This window comes from Puma concolor, chromosome C1 (assembly GCF_028749965.1).
Source record: "Puma concolor isolate L17-30 chromosome C1, mPumCon1.1.hap2, whole genome shotgun sequence".
Taxonomy (NCBI): Eukaryota; Metazoa; Chordata; class Mammalia; order Carnivora; family Felidae; genus Puma; species Puma concolor.
Window position 1 is genome coordinate 184,432,195 of NC_141674.1, and position 14,637 is coordinate 184,446,831.

Genomic DNA, 14,637 nt, shown 5'->3' on the forward strand with positions numbered 1-14,637 from the left:
TTCTCCTTTTCTTTATAACTTGGCCAACTGGAACATATCTTAACCTAGCTTATGGCTTTCAATATGCCATCTTCACGTAGCTTAATCATTTCTAGCTTTAGATTTAAAGTGAGAGATATGTGACCCTTCCATTTGAACACAAACGGCCATTGTAGATTGTTAATTGGCCTAATTTCAATATAGTTGTGTCTCAGGGAATAAGGAAGACTAAGAAGAAGGAGATAGGAGAACAGCCAGTTAGTGGAACAGTCAGAATACACACATTTATTGAGTTCACTCTCTCATGTGGGTGCAGTTCGTGGTATACCAAAACAATTACAATAGGAACATCAAAGGTCACTGATCACAGTTCACCGTAACAAATATAATAATAATAAAAAAGTTTGAAATATTGTGAGAATTACCAAAATGTGACTCAGAGACACAAAGTGAACAAATGTGTTGGGAAAATGGCACTGATAGACTTGGTAGATGCAGGGTTGCCACAAACCTACAATCTGTAAAAAAACAAAGTATCTGTGGAGTGTCATAAAGTGAAGCACAGCACAATGAACTATGCCTGTAGAGTTTCTCAATAGAGAAATGTGCTAAAGGTAACATACACATATTATCATCTTATTCACAAGGGCTGAAGTTTTCCAGGGGAGCCTAGGTGGCTCAGTTGGTTGAGTGTCTGACTCTTGATTTCAGCTCAGGTCATGATCTCACATTTCATGAGTTTGAGCCCTGCATCAGGCTCTGCACTGACAGTGCAGAGTCTGCTTGGGATTCTCTCTCTTTTCCCTCTCTCTCTGCCCCTACACTACTTGCTCTGTCTCTCAAAATAAACAAATAACTTTAAAAATTTTTAAATAAATAAATAAACTTAAAAAAAAGAAGACTGGAGTCTTCCCGATTGTTTAAATAAATTATAAGAGTGCTTGGGTGGTTCATTCGGTTAAGCGACCGACTTTGGCTCAGGTCCTGATCTCGTGGCTCTTGAGTTTGACCCCTGCATTGGGCTCTGTGCTGATAGCTCAGAGCCTGGAGCCTGCTTCAGCATCTGTGTTTCCCTCTCCTTCTGCCATTCTCCAACTCACATACTGTCTCTCTCTCTCTCTCTCTCTCTCAAAAATAAACATTAAAAAAATTATACATTTAAATAAAACTAGTGTTTTTTACCAACAATGAAGCTACAGGAAGAGAAATCAAGGAATCGATCCCATTTACAATTGCACCAAAAACCATAAAATACCTAGGAATAAATCTAACCAAAGAGGTGAAAAATATATATCCTGAAAACTGTAGAAAGCTTATGAAAGAAATTGAAGAAGACACAAAAAAATGGAAAAAGATTCCATGCTCCTGGGTAGGAATAACAAATATTGTTAAAATGTTGATACTACCCAAAACAATCTACATATTCAATGCAATCCCTATCAAAGTAACACCAGCATTCTTCACAGAGCTAGAACAAATAATCCTAAAATTTTTATGGAACCAGAAAAGAGCCCGACTAGCCAAAGCAATCTTGAAAAAGAAAACCAAAGCAGGAGACATCACAATCCCAGACTTCAAGCTATACTACAAAGCTGTAATCATCAAGACAGTATGGCACTGGCACAAGGACAGACACTCAGATCAATGGAACAGAATAGAGAACCCAGAAATGGACCCACAAACGTATGGCCAACTAATCTTGGACAAAGCAGGAAAGAATATCCAATGGAATAAAGACAGTCTCTTCAGCAAGTGGTGCTGGGAAAACTGGACAGCGACATGCAGAAGAATGAGCCTGGACCGCTTTCTTACACCATACACAAAAATAAACTCAAAATGGATGAAAGACCTCAAGGTAAGACAGGAAACCATCAAAATCCTCGAGGAGAAAGCAGGCAAAAACCTCTTTGATCTTGGCCGCAGCAACTTCTTACTCAACACGTCTCTGGAGGCAAGGGAAACAAAAGCAAAAATGAACTACTGGGACCTCATCAAAATAAAAAGCTTCTGCACAGCGAAGGAAACAATCAGCAAAACTAAAAGGCAACCGACAGAATGGGAGAAGATATTTGCAAACGACATATCAGATAAAGGGTTAGTATCCAAAATCTATAAAGAACTTATCAAACTCAACACCCAAAAAGCAAATAATCCAGTGAAGAAATGGGTAAAAGACATGAATAGACACTTCTCCAAGGAAGACATCCAGATAGCCAACCAACACATGAAAACATGCTCAACTTCACTCATCATCAGGGAAATACAAATCAAAACCACAATGAGATACCACCTTATGCCTGTCAGAACGGCTAACATTAACAACTCAGGCAACAACAGATGTTGGCAAGGATGCGGAGAAAGAGGATCTCTTTTGCATTGTTGGTGGGAATGCAAGCTGGTGCAGCCACTCTGGAAAACAGTATGGAGTTTCCTCAAAGAACTAAAAATAGAACTACCCTATGCCCCAGCAATTGCACTACTAGGTATTTATCCAAGGGATACAGGTGTGCTGTTTCGAAGGGACACATGCACCCCCATGTTTATAGCAGCACTATCAACAATAGCCAAAGTATGGAAAGAGCCCAAACGTCCATCGATGGATGAATGGATAAAGAAGATGTGGTGTATATTCACAATGAAGTATTACTCGGCAACCAAAAAGAATGAAATCTTGCCATTTGCAACTACGTGGATGGAACTGGAGGGTATTATGCTAAGTGAAATTAGTCAGGCAGAGAAAGACAAATGTCATATGACTTCACTCATATGAGGACTTTAGGAGACAAAACAGATGAACATAAGGGAAGGGAAATAAAAATAATATAACAACAGGGAGGGGGACAAAACATAGAGACTCATAAATATGGAGAACAAATTGAGGGTTGCTGGAGGGGTTGTGGGAGGGGGGATGGGCTAAATGGGTAATGGTCACTAAGGAATCTACTCCTGAAATCATCGTTGCACTATATGCTAACTAATTTGGATGTAAATTAAAAAAAAAAAAAATTAAAAGAAAAGAAAAAAAAGAGCCCATCAAAAAAACCCTAGTATTTTTAATTCTTTTAATTGTTTATTAATTTTAAATTTGTTTTATTTTTATAGCTATTCAAAGTTTATTTACTTTGAGAGAGAGCATGGGCAGGGAAGGGGCAGAGAGAGAGGGAGAGAGAGAATCTCAAGGAGACTCGGGGCTGCTGGCGCCGAGCCTGATGGGGGGCTCAATCTCATGAAGCATGTCATCATGACCTGAGCTGAAATCAAGAGTTGGATGCTTAACCGACTGAGCCACCCAGGTGCCCCTAAATCTCTGCTTTAAGAACAGAATGTATTATTGATTAAGCTAATGATGACATTTTCTCCAGAATGTATTAGCATAGCACTAAGTAGATATTTTGCAAGTATTTGTTCAATGAATTCAGTTGGGAGAGGAGAAAAAACCCTGGTAGTTTAAAGAAGAAAAAAGACCTTCCTCTGTTTGTAACATGTTACTGCTATTTTTACTTCTTCTTCTTCCTTTTTTTTTTTTTTCCAATAAGCTATTTATTTATTTTGAGAGAGAGAGAGAGAAAGAGAGAGTTAGAGAGAGGGAGGTTAGGTTCCCAAACTATTAGTTTCAGGTCTAAGTGATCCCATTTAGACTCGTCAATAAACAGGGCATTTATAAAAGTTGGCAGTTGGAATATTCTAGGCAAAAGACTCTTCCACACCCAGAGGCATCTGAATGCAGACCTTTACTGGCCTTTCTCTATTAGAAATTGAGGAGAAAATAGCGTGCTCAGCACAGGGCTACACACATAAAAGAAATCCAATAAACATGTGCTGAATAAATTGTAAACTTAGATTATAAATTCAACGTGACGGGAAGGGTAAGGAAAGGATGCTAAACAAAGAGGATATTGTAGGAGGCACGGGAGGTTTTAAGATGATCTCTGTTGGACTATACAACCCTTTCAAGTCCTTCTGGTCTCTAATAGGTAGAAAAAGACAGAGCTGACATAGCTCTTTAGCTGTATAATGAACAGGGACAAGAATTTAATCTCCTTTTTCTTTTCCCCACTCTGAATCAGGGAAAGGGAAAATTATTGTCTATTGACTGCTTCCTCACTAATGATGAGAACTTCAAAGATAGTGAAAAGGTTGCTCATGTGATTAATAGAGTAAACCAGGCAGCTTCTGCTCATAGCAATCATGACTATTTTTTCTGGCAGTGGGCAGATTTCAGTTTGAAGGAAGACCAAAGAGAAGAGGGGAGAAGAAGCACAGGCCTCTTGCCAGACACAGAACAGAAGCGAAGAAGCGTGCTCAGGGGAGCCACGGTGCCCATGCTGTATGGGACAAGAAAGCCTCACCTCTCATCCTGGAGGCCTGTGAGATCGTTTCCAGATCCTGTGAGACCTTGGAGAGGTGTGGGAAGGCCCAGAAACCAATGAAATTGGACTCCTTCCCTCCTCCATTCAGATAGGGGTGACAAAATTAGTTTTAAAAAATCCGTGACATTCTCCACACTCCAACACCTCCACAATACGATTAACCCTTTGTCTCGTTCTGGCATTAGTGACATTGTATAAAATATCTCTGATTCTATCAAGTTGACCTTCAGAATTCTCTAGTCATTCACCATGCAGAAATCTCTTTAATTCTTTGCTATGCTCTGCTTTGTTTTTAAATGCTTTTAGAGGGGCGCCTGGGTGGCGCAGTCGGTTAAGCGTCCGACTTCAGCCAGGTCACGATCTCGCAGTCCGTGAGTTCGAGCCCCGCGTCAGGCTCTGGGCTGATGGCTCAGAGCCTGGAGCCTGTTTCCGATTCTGTGTCTCCCTCTCTCTCTGCCCCTCCCCCGTTCATGCTCTGTCTCTCTCTGTCCCCAAAATAAATAAACGTTGAAAAAAAAATTAAAAAAAAAATGCTTTTAGAATGTCAAAGGGGTGGGGTGTCTGGGTGTCTCAGTCAGTTAAGCATCTGACTTCAGCTCAGGTCATGATCTTGCAGTTGGTGAGTTCGAGCCCTGTGTCAGGCTCTCTGCTGACAGCTCAGAGCCTGGAGCCTGCTTCAGATTCTGTGTCTCCCTCTCTCTCTGCCCCTCCCCTGCTTGCACTCTGCTTGTCTCTCTCTTTCTCAAAGATTAAAAAAATGTTAAATGCATATGTTTAAGAAGACAAAAAATCTTCCTCTGTTTGAAATAAGTTACAGTTGTTTTTACTTCCTTTTTTTTTTTTTTTTTAAGTTTATTTATTTTGAGAGAGCGCAAGAGCACAAGTATGTCAGCGCAGAGCCCAGCTCGGGGCTCAAACTTGCAAACAATGAGATATGACCTGAGCTGAAATCAAGAGCCAGACGCTTAACGAACAGCCACCTAGGCACCCCTGCTTTTATCTCTGAAAGACCAGAGTATGAGCCAATTCTAGGAGCCTGGATCAATAAAGGAAGGGGACAAAGGCCAAGTGGGGTGGCAATCCTTCCTTAAGAGCATTGCTCTTGCTGCCTGGCCTCAGGAACTCTGCTTTCATCAGGTGTTTCTTGTCACCTGCTGGGGCTTCAGCAGCAGCCTTCCCTTCTGCCATGGTCCCTCCTCTGGCCATCTTCCTCCCTGGCACCAGCCTTCCTGAGAAACAAATGCTAGTCACAAAGGGCCAGCCAGCACATACTTTTCAATCCTACCCTAAGTTCAAGCTACTTCTCCTTTAACTAAGATGAAGGAATGGAGGCAACAAAAGGTAAAAATCATGATAATGATGCTTGATCTGAAGCCAACTTGGAGAAACAGCAGGAAAGCAGATATCTAGATTCACACAGTGCCTGCGATATAAACCAAATTCTCTCAATCTGGATTTCCCTGTCATTCCAGGCCAGTATCTCCAAGGTCATAATAAAGGAGTAAAGGAATTTTCCTAAAATATAGAAAGCTAAACAATTCCTTAGGACTTTGCAAATAGCTTTTCTGTAGTCAGTCTGCTTTTGCAGCAGAGAGTCTGAAGTTGCTGGCAGTATCTTTGGCTTTGCAACTGACCCTGGAGCAGAGGCAACAGAAAAACAAGGTCACACTGATAAGTAAAAGCTTACAAGATCACAGCCGCCTTTAGTGGCTTCTTGATGCTCATAAGATAAACTCTAAGCTCTTGACCATTATGCAAAGGCCCTCAATATATCCCAATCCTACCATTCCAGCCATGTGATCTTTCCAGGGAACATCATCCATACTTCTATTTCAGTGCCTTTGAACTTGGCTTTTGGTTCTGCTTGGAATGCCTTCTCTAAGCCTTGCATACCCTCAGAACTTATCCCTGACCTTCAAGATTCACCTCAAATGTTACTTCTTCTCAGAAAAAGAAACCACTTAGTCACTTCAACAGCTCTTACTTTGTTGAATTAGAATGACTAGATTTGCTTCCACATGTTTTACTGTTCCCAAGGCTAAGCTCCTTGAAGGAGGTACCAAGTCTTTTTTATCATAGCTTCTTCAGTCTTTATCACTGGCATAATGCCTGATATACAGTAGGCAAACATATCACAGATATTTATGGAATTAATAATTCTTTAGGTAAAACTGAAGCTTAGCTTATTATAATGTTCTTTTGAAATTTAAGCTTTGTTACATTTCTATTTGTATTGTTAATCTAAAGATTTATAACTTGTCATATTTTAATGAAAAGGGAAGAGATAACTATAGCTGACCAATAGATATTTATTGATTTGACTTGAATACTCAAAGGACCAGTAAACCATAACTTAATATTCAACCTACCTGTTGCAAAAAAAAAAAAAAAAAGGAAATATTGTTCTGGAGTTGAGACCACAATCCAAGGATGCATGCAACCACCAGAAGCTCAAAGAAAGTAACTGATTCTTCCCTACAGTCTCCAGAGGAAGACTCCTCCGGAGGTGGAGGGCCTCCTCCAGGGCCTCCAGAGGTGTGGCCCTGTCCACACCTTGATTTTGGCTCACTGATACTGATTTCAGACTTCTTGCCTCCAGAACTATGACAGCATAAATTTTTGTTGTTTTAGGCTACCTACGTCTAGCAGTCTGTGGCAGTAGCCACGGGAAAACTAATACAAGAGGTGTTAGGATGTCGGGCCAATCATGAAGGAGGAAGACCCAATAACTCACTATAACTGTGTTAGCTTCTCCTGAATACATTGAACATGGATAGACATAGAAGCTGGATCTAAATTCTTTATTCCCTTTTGAGAAAGGTGGAGCTTCTTGTCATCCAATTCACAATACAAAATACATTTGGATTGAAAGGTCTATTAGGAACCTGAGTTTTATGTGAATAAAACTAGATGTTGTGGGTTGTTGTTTTTTTTTTTTTTTTTTTTTTGATACAGAAGGAATGAAAATAAGGATCCATCTTAGACCATTAAATTAGATAAGACCCCATCCATGAGTCACACGATTTTGTAATGGACCACATATTTTAACCCATTAATAAAATTAGGTAAGTATTTGGAAGAAAAGCCATTCTTAAAATATTACCTAAATTTCCAGGCATATATTTCACATGATAAAGAGAGTAGTTTCAGAGAAGGGAAAAATAGAGGACAATTTAGATGAGCATATCTTTGGATGTTTTGGGGCATAATGGGCAAATGATTCTCTTCTTGGTGCTATTCATCAATTGTGAGCTCTGAAATAGAACCAGTGAACTGTTGTTCTATTTTTTAAAAATCAACAAACTCTCTTCCCTCCAAAAAAAACCCCAAACAGCTCCCCACCCCCCAAATGTTTAGTTCCTAGTATTCTGGGAGCTTTTTATTAGTACTCTAGATGCATAAGATATCATCCAGTTATTTTAAGCAAAATTGAATAGCAAAACTTTTCCTCCTCCCTTCAAACGTGCATTCATTGGGTAAGTCTGGCCCTGAGATAATCTACCCGAAATCTTGGCATCAGAGATGATTTCACCTTAATCCTCCCACAATAATGTGCTCCCAAGTGGCAGTGAGGACATTCTAACTTTCTGCTAAAATATTTCCTGATGACTTTAAAAAAAAATTCCACTTGTAAAAATTGGGTTATTTGAGGTTCTATGATAGAGTTACATAAGTATTTTACATATTCTGAGAACAATCCCATTATCAGAAGTATGTTTCTCTGTCTGTGGTTTGCCTGTATATTTTCTTTCTTTTTCTGCTTTTTTTTAAAGTTTATTTTTATTTATTTTGAGAGAGAGATAGAGAGCAAGCAGGGAGGGGAGGGACAGAGAGAGAGGGAGACACAATCCTAAGCAGGCTCCACACTGTCAGCACAGAGCCTGATACGGGGTTCGAACTCACCAACCGTGAGACCATGACCCAAGCCGAAATCAAGAGTCAGACACTTAACTGACTGAATCATCCAGGTGGTTCAGTATATTTTCTTAATGATATCTTTTGATGAGAAGACTTTAATTGTGATGAAGTATAATTTGCCAAATTTTAAATCATGTTGCTTTCTTTACTGTCTAAGCACCTTTGCTTTCTATCATGTCACAAATTATTCTTATATTTTCTTCTAGAAGCTTTTAAGTTTAGTTTTTACATTTATATTTATGATTCACCTCAGATTACTTTTGTGTGTGATGTGAGGAAGGATCCACGTTTATTTTTTCCTCCCAGGTGACTGTCCATTTATTCTAGCACTGTATGTTGAAAATCGACTCTTTCCCCCCATTAGTGTTTTGGCACCTTCGCCAAAATCAATTGACAATAAAAATGTTCTGTTCCGCTGTTGTATTTATCCTCTCCCCGACACCAAACTGCCTTGATTTGTGTAGATTTACAGGAAGTCTTGAAATCAAGTAGTGTGATTCTTTTTTAAAATTGTGGTGACTATTCAAAATTGTTTTTCCGTATAAATTTTAGAATCAGCTTGTAGATTAAAAAAAAAAAAGCCTGCTGGTATTTTGATTGAGACTGCATTTAATCTACATATCATTTTGGAGGAAAATGACATCTGAAAAATAGCGAGTCTTCCAATCATTGAATACTATATTTCTCTTTATATTAGTGTTTTAAATTTTTCTCTAAGCAATATTTTGTAGCTGTTGGTGTGGAGGTCTCATACATATTTTAATTTATTCCTCTGTATCTTATTTTTGTGATATATAAATGGCATTTTATTAAAATTATTTTATAATTGCTTGATCCTTTTTTTTTAAGATTTTATTTTTTTTAAGTAATCTCTACACCCAACATGGGGCTTGAACTCACAACTCTGAGATCAAGAGTCACATGCTCTATTGACTGAGCCAGCCAGGTATCCCCAATGCTTTTAATGTATACAAATTTTTTTTGGTATGTTGATTGACCTTGTATTCTGTGGTCTTGCTATATTAAATTATTAGTCTTAATAGTCCATTTGTACATTCCTGAGAACTTTTTATATATTGCTGGATTTGATTTGCTAGTATTTTGTTGAGGATGCTCACATCCATGTTAAAAAGGAATGCTGGGGGCGCCTGGGTGGCGCAGTCGGTTAAGCGTCCGACTTCAGCCAGGTCACGATCTCGCGGTCCGGGAGTTCGAGCCCCGCGTCGGGCTCTGGGCTGATGGCTCAGAGCCTGGAGCCTGTTTCCGATTCTGTGTCTCCCTCTCTCTCTGCCCCTCCCCCGTTCATGCTCTGTCTCTCTCTGTCCCAAAAATAAATAAACGTTGAAAAAAAAAATTTAGAAAAAAAAAAATTGAAAAAAAAAAAAAAAAGGAATGCTGGTCAGTAATTGCTGTGTCATGCTTTGCTTTTAGGCTACAGTTGCCTCATAAAATGATTTGGAAAGTGGCATCTTCTCTTTCACTTTCTGCAAGAGCTGTACAACATTGGTGTTACTCAAAGTTCAAGAGACTTGAAAGTTCAATATAATTTACCACTGTAATAATCTAGTCCTGGAGTATTCTTTGTGGGAAGTTTTAATTTCTTTAGTCAGGCTTATTAAGATGCAACTTACATATTATTCTTAATAAACAGTTCCCTGAATTTTAACAAATGCTTATAGTTTTGTAACCATCATCACAATCAAGATTTAGAACATCTCCCTCACTTCCTCAAATTCCCTCAAGCCCTTTTGGAGTCCCTGTAAGTTTTAATTTCTTTAGTCAAGGCTTATTAATATGCAACTTACATATTATTCTTAATGGACAGTTCCCTGAATTTTAACAAATGCTTATAGTTTTGTAACCATCATCACAATCAAGATTTAGAACATCTCCCTCACTTCCTCAAATTCCCTCAAGCCCTTTTGGAGTCCCTGTAACCACTCATCTGCTTTGTTTGTAGTTTTCCTTTTTACTGACTGTCATAAAAGTAGAATCATCCAGTATGGGATCTTTCACTTACCATAATGTGTTTGACATTCGTCAATATTATTTCATGTATCAGCTGTTCACTTTCCCGTTTTTTGGGGGGGTGAAGTAATGGTCCATTTTAATGGGTGTGCCACAATTTTTCTACCCATGTCCGAGGTGACAGATAACCTTGCTTGCTTCCTGTCTGGGGAAATTATTAACAAAGCTGGTATAAATATCTACATACAGGTCTTCATATGGACATAGGTTTTCATTTCTTTTGAGCAAATATAGGAATGGTATTTCTGGTTCATATGGTAAATGCATGTTTAACTTTATAAGAAATTGCCAAACTTTGTACAAAATGACATAACATTTTGCATTCCCACCAGCAGTGCGTAAGAATTCTAGCTATTTCAAATCCTCACTAGCACTTGGTATTGCCAGTTTTTGAAACTTTCTATTTTAGGTATTGTAGTTATCATTTGCATTTACTCCATGACTATGTTGAGCATCTTTTCTTTCTTTAATTTTTATTTTTTATTTTATGTATTTTTTTTAGAGAGGGGGGACAGGCAGAGGGAGAGAGAGAGACTCTTAGGCAAGCTCCACACCCAGTGCAAAGCCTGACATGGAGCTAGATCCCACAAATCTTGAGATTATGACCTGAGCCAAAATCAAGAGTTGGACAATTAACCGAATGAGCCACCCAGGTGCCCCATCTTTTCATGTGCTTACTTTGCGATCCATATATCTTCTCTGTGAGGTCTACTTACGTATTTTGCTAATTTTACAAGACCAATGCTCTGACCCCTGAGCGATGCAGTCTTGTATTTTGTTAATTATAAATTGGTTTATTTTCTTATTGCTATACTTCAAGAGTTCCTTATATATTTTGGATGCGAGTTGTTTATCAGGTATGTGTTTGTTTTCTTCGCACTTGTGAATTATCTTCTCATTTTCTTAACATGATATTTTGAAGAACAGAAGTTGTTATTTTTGGTGAAGTCCAATTTATCAAGTTTTTCTTTATGCTTTGGGCTTTTAAAATATTTTTAAATTTCTATTTTAACTTCTCCACTAGCATCTTAGCTGTACCTATTTGGATTATTATTTTAGTGGTTGCTTTTGGGATTATAATGTATAATCTTACACATATGGATAGCCACAGATAATAATCCATTAGAATTAGCTAGGGTAATTGATAAAAGAAAAACTGTTTTCAATTACTTCTATTTTTTTAAAACTAAATTTATTTTTTTAAGTTTTTATTTAAATCCCACTTAATAAACAGTGTTGTATGTTTCAGGTGTACAATATAGTGATTCATCACTTCCATACAACACTCAGTGATCATCACAAGGCCACTCCTTAATCCCCAGCACCTATTTCACCCATCTCCCCACCCAATTCTCCTCTGGTAACTGTCAGTTTTTTTCCAGTTAAGAGTCTGTTTTGTGGTTTGCCTCTTGCGCTCTCTTTTTCCCTTTTGCTCGTTTGTTTTGTTTCTTAAATTCCACATGAGCAAAAACACAGTATTTGCCTTTCTCTGGCTGACTTACTTCACATAGCATAATGCACTCTAGCTCCAAACATGCTGCAAATGGCAAGATTTCATTTTCTCATGGCTGAGTAATATTCCATTGTGTATATATACCTAAATAAATTACTCAGAAATAAATTTAAAAAATAACTTCTGAGTTTTTCTAAATATATTTTTTTTTTATAAATTTTTTTTTCAACGTTTATTTATTTTGGGGACAGAGAGAGACAGAGCATGAACGGGGGAGGGGCAGAGAGAGAGGGAGACACAGAATCGGAAACAGGCTCCAGGCTCTGAGCCATCAGCCCAGAGCCCGACGCGGGGCTCGAACTCACGGACCGCGAGATCGTGACCTGGCTGAAGTCGGACGCTTAACCGACTGCGCCACCCAGGCGCCCCTAAATATATTAATCTACTAGTGAATATAATATTTAGACCATAATTATTTTTTATTATATTAAACGCCAACATATACAAAGGTAAAGAGAATAGAATAATGCAAACCCATGTTACTTATCACTCAGCTTCAACACTTACCAACACATAGGCAATTTGTTATGAACATAATTGTTTTTTATTAAATTAGGTTTTTGAGGTATCTTGGGTCATTGTTACTATTGTTTATTAAAAAACATTGAGCAGGGGTGCCTGGGTGGCTCAGCCGGTTAAGCGACCGACTTTGGCTCAGGTCATGATCTCACAGTCCGTAAATTCAAGCCCCACATCAGGCTCTGTGCTGACAGCACAGAGCCTGGAGCCTGCTTCAGATTCTGTGTCTCCCTCTCTCTCTGCCCCTCCCCCACTCATGCTCTGTCTCTCTCTGTCTCAGAAATAAACATTAAAAAAAACTTAAAAAAATATTGAGCAAATTTCCACGATGTGAAATATGCATTGCTAAGTGTGGGAATACAAAGAGGTGGCATATGGAACGAGATAAAATTCCTGCCTTCTAGGATCAGACAATCTACTTGGAGAAATACTATGGTGTGGTAGAAAGGGTTTCAGAACCAAATTTAACATGCTCAAAACTGAGCTCTGCCATTCCCTGGCAAATTATCTCATCACTCTGCACCTCAATTTCCTCATTCATTTAGTAATCTTACTTTGCAGCGGTCATAAAAATTAGAAACGATGCATATAAAGTTGGGAGCACAGCACCTGACATGTAGACGTCAAATAAATGTCACTATCAAGAGCTGCACAGAAAAAGCACACAACACCTAATGTGATGACTCTCACAGGGTATGGAACTATGACAGTAAGAGCTGGAAGTAGGGACAAGTAGATTAGTTCTGACTGTAGCACTTGATGATTTTTGTGAAGAAAAATTTGACAACAGAGTTGTGGGAAGGTATAAAATTTTTTTTAGTGTTTATTTTTGAGAGAGAGCACGAGCAGGGGAGGGGCAGAGAGAGAGGGAGACACAGAATCCGAAGCAGGCTCCAGGCTCTGTAGCATAGAGCCTGACATGGCGCTTGAACTCATGAATTGCAAAATCATGACCTGAGCCAAAGTCTGGCACTTAACTGACTGAGCCACCCAGGGGCCCCGTGGGAAGGAAGTTCTTAAGCAAAAGCAGAAAAGTAGCAAAAGGCAGCAGATACTTAAAGAAGATACAGTAGCCCACTTTGCTTGTGTGACAGATCCTACTTGTTGCTTCCTTTTATCCCTTTTGCTACGGACTGAATTGTGTTCCCCCGAAATTGATATGTTGAATCCCTAATCTCCAATACGCCAGCACATTGATTTTGGACTTTCCAGCCTCCATAACTGTTGTTTTAGGCACCCAGTCTGTGGTATTCAGTCATCGTAGCCAAACAGACTAACACATCTTTCTTCTTAGACGTATTTGTTTGGGGAGGCAACATAGCCAACTTAAAACTTGTTTCCAGTCTCCCTTGTATTCCTTAGTGGCCATGTGATATCATTCTGGCCAGTGAGCTGTAGACAGAAGTCTCTGAGGTGGAAAAGGGATGAGAGAGAGAGAATCTTTTATAAATAAAAGCAGAGCTCCTTTTGTTCTTTTCCCCTCCTTCCTCTTCAAATGGAAATATCATGTAGCCACCATTTTGTCAAGAAAGCCACACATTAAGGATGGAGAACTAATGGCTACAAGGAGCTTTAGCTCTTGATGACTTCAGGGAGACTTATCCTCAACTTTCTACTTGAAGCAACTGTTTGTCAGATTTTCTGTTTCTTGCAAACTAATCCTAACTCAAACAGTTTGTGTGGGGAGGAGATGGGTGTCTGGAAAATGGCAGAAGGACTGGAAATGTAGATTGGCCAAGTGGCCAAAAGAAGGAGTTTGTACTGTAGCTTAAAGAACATAGCGGGAAGAATAAAAGGTTTTACACAAGAGTGATAATACTAATTTGCTGTTTAATAAAAGATGAATGGTAAAATAACATGCAGGTTAGAAGTAAAGTGTGTGAGACAAGGAGAGAGATCATTTATGAACCTGCTGTAAAATGTGGAATGCTGGTAATGACAGTCGGAATGACAGTGGGAGCCACAAAGGAGTGTACCAATATAAGGGTGACCCTAAAGTGGTGGATTGATTAGGGCTTAGTAACTGATTGCACGTGGTAAGCAATGGAGAAATTATTGCACATAGTAAACAAGAAATCAAAATAAGTGGGTTTTCAATTTGTGTAAATTGGGAAGATTTAACAGAAATTTGGAAACTAAAGAGTTGCTAATTAGGGAGGGAAAGAAGTTGTAAGGCTAAATTTCAACAGTGAGTTGAAACGGATTTGTTTAGTTTAGAGAAGCTAGAGATTGGAGAACTAGGAAGAAATCACTGATCATTTCTCTAGCACCCACTAGGTGTCAGGTACATTTGCCTATTATCTCACTTAG